The sequence below is a fragment of the Curcuma longa genome, chromosome 19 (genome assembly GCF_044706935.1).
Source record: "Curcuma longa cultivar G26 ecotype Majalengka, Jawa Barat chromosome 19, ITB_CL_G26_1.1, whole genome shotgun sequence".
In the NCBI taxonomy this organism is placed as follows: domain Eukaryota; kingdom Viridiplantae; phylum Streptophyta; class Magnoliopsida; order Zingiberales; family Zingiberaceae; genus Curcuma; species Curcuma longa.
The window spans coordinates 7,626,237-7,633,283 of NC_133879.1; the positions used below are offsets into that span (position 1 = coordinate 7,626,237).

Consider the following 7,047-nt stretch of genomic DNA (forward strand, 5'->3'; position numbering starts at 1 on the left):
AATTACTTGATAATCATACTGAAGATCTTATATAATGTTCTCGTATCTAAAATTGGACAATATTTCCGTCACTCCTAGAATTTTATAGGTTTAAAGTGCTTTAGCAGAAGGATAAAAGGTCAATACTGACACTAAAATAAAATAAATCCTAAAAACAAAAACCATTAAAATGCCCGACAACTAGCTATTTGATTCAAAATACTCATTAGAGCTATTTGAAAATCCCTTGTAAATAACTGAAGAAAGCTAAGCCATATTCTTAGAAAAAAACATATAAACTAATGTTTATCGTGATGAACCAGTCGATAACTTAGCTATGATTTTCTGCATCTAACATAACTCATACAATAGGTAACAGATAGCAATTAGTTTCATTATAATTGTCGTACAGAAAAAATACCGTAGGAGCTAGTTTGTCATCCACACTCGTCACCGAGATCTCAGGGGTAAACTGGATTCAATATGAGCAGCTTTATATGTCCTCTGCACAAATAAAGGCAAATGATTAATTATACTAAATTCAATAACAAGACCATGTAAAGAGTGAATGCAACTTTGTTTGCAAGAGAAAAACAACAGGTGTTAAGAGAAAGCATAAAGGACAAAATATATATCCTTCTAGCCAAGAGCCGTTAGGTGTAGTTCCCAAAAATGGATTGAGATGACATTGACATGTGATCAATGGATTTTATAATTAAAAATTTTATTTTGATTAGAATGAAAAGTGTTGGGGCCAGAGAGACACGAGGATATTAATTAATATACTAAAAATAATTTTAGTGATATAACTTTGCTTAAGGGTAGTGACAGACAAGAGCACATTAGGTTAACATAACAAGTGATTCTAGTGATATAGCCCAACACAAATTCCAATGGAGTGTAAAAATTCATATTAACCAACCCTTCTTCATCAACAAAAGCTAGAATCCGCCACCCTAACGGCTCCACACGGTCGGCCCCACGACCATCTGTGAGAAGATAAATCGAGAAGCTGTAGTTGGCCAGTACGGAGGAGAGCATTGCCTCAGCTTCGCCGAGATTCGACCCTTACCCACTTCAACAAGTCTGCCACGTACTAACCAACTCAACCATGCCCCGGAAGCCATATTAACCAACCCCAAACAATTAGAAAATACACGCTTGATGATCATGATGATGATATCACTACACAATAACACATCCACATATCAGAAATAATTAAGAGGTTTAATTTAAGCATATCCCAAAATTAACTAGAGAGGTTTAAGTGTCATAAAATCACGACGATAATCTTTCTATTTGGAGAACAATGAGGGCTATTTTCGAGTCTAACATGAACAGACTCTAATCCTCAAATGTAGTCCCTAAAATATCTAATCCTAAAGAATAATCTCAGTCAACAAGTCCTGATCAAGGAATTTCATTATTATTGTGACGCTAAACACTAGTATGACAGGCAGGGAAAAAGTGACATACTCTTTCACTTATTGGCAATTTCTCTTTGGTTGCACACCTCTACTCCTCAGATTTCATAGGCCAACCATATTCTTCTAGTCCAAGTTGCATGCGAAGGCATATTGAAATATTAAAATATAAATTTCACTTTACAAACTTGTGTTTAGATTAGATATAACCAATCAAAGAGTAAACAACCACTTTTGCCGACAATGTTGATCTGCATTATGTATGCACAACCTTCAGTCTCCTAATGATAGAACACAACACAAAATGCAATGAAAATGAAGGTTTTACCATCAGTTATTATGTAAAAAAGATACAGCCTGAAAAGGGACAACATCATAAACAATCAACACGTCTAGAAAAGATCAACTTTTGTCTCCAAGAAAAGGATGTAAACTGAAAAGAAAAGTAACTGAAATTTCCTACAGACGTTTGTTGACTACTCTCTCTATATAAGAATCTTTTTGCCTTTTCCCATATGCATCGCACTCATTTTTTTAGAGGGCAAATTTCTATCAACACATTTTAGTAAACAAAACTATTGTTTGAGAAGCAAACTGACAAAACAAAAAGAAAATGCATCTTGCAAGTTTCACATCTTTATATTCTAGAAAAAAGAATAGAGGTTACCAACGGCAAATTCAATACTCAGAGTTTTTCAGAGTCTAACTGTTATTATAAAATTTTAATAGTATGACTATGGTCAATCGTTTATAAAATTATATGAAGAATATAAGAAGTTTCACATTTGGCATTATGTAATTCATTGATATTTCATTCACTTTGAATAGACCTATGATAATGCCATAAATATAAAAGTAAAATCTATTATTAACTACAAACTATTAATATATACTTTTATATTTACACTCAATTTATGAAGAAAACATAATGTGCTGATAAAAAAAACATTTACATTGCTTATACTACAATTATTAATTAAAATATATTAATATTGATCGTAACATGTTCATGATATATAAAAAACTCTTATTATTCAAAAAATAATAATTTTATTATATAAAAATTATGATTATATTAAAGTAATCATGAAAATATTATTTATTAATTCAATATATTTTGAAGATTCTTATGCTAATACATAATGGATATTTTGCTATTTTTTTATCAATTATACTTTTAAATTGTTTCTATATTAATGAATTTGAAAGGTAGGTTGGTGTATGAAGCTTCTGTCAATACGGGATCCTAGAGAAGAATCTATTATATGCAGTCTTACCCTGCATTATAAGAAGTTGTTTCTCACTCGAACTCATGACCTCCTAGTCACATAGCAGCAATTTTATTAGTGCGTCAAAGTTCCCCTTCAATTCACATGCTACCAACATATAAATAATAAATATTTATAGTGTTAATAAAATATTAAATATAATTTATAATACATTTGAAAATTTTAAAATTCAAATTTAATTATAATATTCGATAATTGCATTTATGGTATTTATTATTAATATTTTTGTTATTTATTTAATCTTTATATTAGGATTTGTATGTATCTGAAAATATTTGGCAAAGCAACATTTGAAATGCAATCTCGTGTCTAGGGGTGTGCACGTTTCAATTTAAAGATATTTTAGGTAAAACCAAATCCAAATTGAATTGCTTTTTATTTTTAAAAAATCAATCCAAAATCAGACTGAAATAGTCTAGGTTAAGACAGAAGCAAACTTTTGGTTCAATTTAAAATGTTATGTAATTGGAGTTACACTTGTAAATTAAGAAATACTAAATTCACAAGATACTAAATTTTAAAATGATGCATGAGGTGTTTATTAGAGATTTTGACACCAACAATAACGACAACGAAGCCTTATCTCAGTAGGTAGGGTCGGCTATATGGATTCTTCTATGCAATTGGATTTTATCCCCTACTATATCATCATTTATATTTTAATAAATTTTATATTATTTTATTATCATTAACCAAGTCTTTTTTTGATTTCCACTTCCTCGTTTGATATGTACATTTATTATAATTTCACATTGTCTAACTAGAGCATCTATTAGCCGTCTAAGTACATGTCCGTACTATCTTAAACGTGTCTCGCTGAATTTTCCCTCAATAGGTGCAATCCCAATTCTCTAATATTTTAATTTCTTATCTTATCCATCCTTGTATGTCTGCATATCTACTTTAACATCCTCATCTCTGCAACTTTTATTTTCTGTTCATGTGCTCGAGTCGTAGTCTAACATTCAGCTTCATATAATATAGCAAATCTAACAACCATTTTGTAAAACTTGTCTTTAAGTCTTAGAGGTACTTTATAATAAAAAAAAATATATGGCGCTCTCCTCCATTTCAACCACTAACTTGTATTCTATGTAAAACACTCTCTTAATCCCTCTATCCTTTTGTAGAAATAATCTTAAAAACATAAAATTCGTAGTTATAGATAACTCATCATCTTTTATTTTAATAATTGTCTCATTACATCTAATATTACTACACTTAAATTTTAAATATTATGTTTTTATTCTACTAAGTTTAAAACTTTTCACTCTAGTATTTTTCATTAAGATTTAAATTTAACATTTACTCCTTCATGTGTTTTATCCACCAAAACAATACTAGAGTGAAAAGTTTTTACTACACATGAAGGAGTAAATGTTAAATTTAAATCTTAATGAAAAATACTAGAGTGAAAAGTTTTAAACTTAGTAGAATAAAAACAGAATATTTAAAATTTAAGTGTACCATCTACAAATAACATGCATTATGATATCATATCTTAGATGTATCCAGTGAGTTCATCCATGATTAGCATAAAAATATACAAAGTTAGAGCTGATCATTGATGTAATCCTATTTTTATGGGGAACGCTTCAGTTAATCTGCCTGAAGTCTTCATTCTTGTCATTATATTCTCATACGTATCTTTAATTAATTCAATATATGCTATGTTAACACCTCTCTTTTTTAGAATTCTCCATATAATTTCCTTTGCGACTCTATCATAAACTTTTTCTAGGTCGACGAATACTATATATAAGTCTTACTTCTGTTTCTGATACTTTTCAATTATTTGTCAAAGAAAATGTAACGTCCGAAAAATCTCAAAAATAATTTTAGAAATATTCTATGATTTTTCTAGAATTTTAGAATATTTTTATGGAATTTTTGGAGTAGCGGAAGTAGCAAAAATAAATAGGAAGAAAAACGTCCAAGGCAGGATTTGAACCCGCAACATTTAGAAATATACAACTTCTAAAATATCTTCAATAACCAAACGACCCAGCAATCTGTTCCGAATAAGAAAGAACCGAATTTTTATTTATCGGCGAATTAGGTCTAGGCATCACTTAATATAAATAGGAGGCTTGAGAGAGGGTTTTGATTATCTTCGAAAATCCTTCCCTCACCTCTCGCCCAGAACGCCGTCGCCCTCTTTTCTCCTCCCTCTCGGCGCCCCAAACCCGAAAACGAAGAGTCCGTCCCCTAAGATTACAAGGAAGATTTCCGGAGAACTTCTTCTACAAGGACGCTCCTCTCCGCGAGAAGTACGCATAGATATAGGAAGATCGCCGAGAAGATCTTCTTCTCTAACGGAAGAATTGTAAGAAAATTAGAGCAAAAAGTAAGTACATCTCTCACCTGCAGTATGAGTTGCTCCGTTGTTTTCTTTATTCTGTCCATAGTATGTAGAGCATGCATAAAGTATTATTTCCATGACATCATTTTATGTTAAAGCATGTGTAAATTGTTTCTTTCCAAATTGCATGATATAAGAAGTATAAGAAAAGTATTATACTTTAGACAGGCGGGTATCGGGCGCAAGGCCCACGGGCACAAGGCCCATAAGAAAAGGAATTCTGGGCACAAGGCTCACAAAGAATTCTGGGCACAAGGCCCATAAGAAAAGGAATTCTGGGCGCAAGGCCCACAAAGAATTCTGGGCACAAGGCCCACAAGAAATTTAAGTGATACCTCGCTGGGCCCAAAGAAGAATGTTTATTTATTTTCACTTATATATAATATAAGTTTTTCCCATGTCATTTCCAGCATTTCTTTCATATAATAGCATCAGTTATTACGAAGTTTTCTATGGTTTTTGTGAGTCAGATGATGTACTTACTAAGCGTTGCTTATAGTTTGCATTCCTCATATTGCAGATAAATAAAAGGAAACGTTTTAGGAAAGAGGAGGCAGCTGGAAAAGTGTTTGATGTGTGGTGTCAACGGAACTGCGGAATAAAGATCAAGAAATTAAATAAATATTTATTTTATGTCTAAAAAGTTATTTATTTCTTTTGCTTCCGCATGTTAAACAAAAAAAGTGTAACCCCCCCTCTTTCTTATACTAATAGGGAGACGTTACGTACTTTAAACTTTCCTTAACTTTTACTTATTAAATAAAATAACTCCAATAACTTTTCTTTTCTGTTTAACATGCGGAAGCAAAAGAAATAAATAACTTTTTAGACATAAAATAAATATTTATTTAATTTCTTGATCTTATTCCGCGGTTCCGTCGACACCACACATCAAACACTTTTCCAGCTGCCTCCTCTTTCCTAAAACTTTTCCTTTTATTTATCTGCAATATGAGGAATGCAAACTATAAGCAACGCTTAGTAAGTACATCATCTAACTCACAAAAACCATAGAAAACTTCGTAATAACTGATGCTATTATATGAAAGAAATGCTGGAAATGACATGGGAGAAACTTATATTATATATAAGTGAAAATAAATAAACATCCTTCTTTGGGCCCAGTGAGGTATCACTTAAATTTCTTGTGGGCCTTGTGCCCAGGTTTCTATGGGCCTTGTGCCCAGAATTCCTTTTCTTATGGGCCTTGTGCCCAGAATTCTTTGTGAGCCTTGTGCCCAGAATTCCTTTTCTTATGGGCCTTGTGCCCGTGGGCCTTGCGCCCGATACCCGCCTGTCTAAAGTAAAATACTTTTCTTATACTTCTTATATCATGCAATTTGGAAAGAAACAATTTACACATGCTTTAACATAAAATGATGTCATGGAAATAATACTTTATGCATGCTCTACATACTATGGACAGAATAAAGAAAACAACGGAGCAACTCATACTGCAGGTGAGAGATGTACTTACTTTATGCGCTAAGTTTCTTACAATTCTTTCGTTAGAATTCTGAAACGAAGACCTTCTCGGTGATCTTCCTACGTCTATGCGTTCTTCTCACTTGGGTGAGTCCGGATCTACAAGAACCCCTTGGATCTCTCTCCTTGGCCAGCTACCACCCAAAAGAAGGATTTCCGCCTAAAAGGAGGAGGGCGGCGCCGTTTTCGAGATGGGGGAGGAGTTTCCGAAAAATAATCAAAACCCTCGCTTAAACCCCTATTTATATTAAGTGGTCTCTAAACCCGACCCGTTTATAAATATAATTCCGTTCTATTTTTTTTAACAAACTCTTCTTGGTCCCCTTGGTTATCGGAACTGTTTTAAGGGGTGCAGATTTTAATGTGTCATAGGTTCGAATCTCGCCTATGTCATTTTTTATTCCGATTTACTTTTGCTAATTCCGCTACTCTAAAAATTCCAGAAAAATATCCTAAAATTCCAGAAAAATCATAGAATATTTCTAAAATTATTTTTGAAATTTTTCGG

The 7,047-nt window shown here is 32.3% G+C and overlaps 1 long non-coding RNA gene across 1 annotated transcript; it reads right to left on the minus strand.

The window, feature by feature from the left end:
* Window positions 1-212: 212 nt before the first annotated feature.
* Window positions 213-1,538, minus strand: LOC141812679 (uncharacterized). Its single transcript, XR_012600325.1, has 2 exons — window positions 1,456-1,538; window positions 213-483 (listed from the first exon to the last, which is right to left on the minus strand). It is a non-coding gene; the product is annotated as an uncharacterized LOC141812679 (long non-coding RNA).
* Window positions 1,539-7,047: the final 5,509 nt, after the last annotated feature.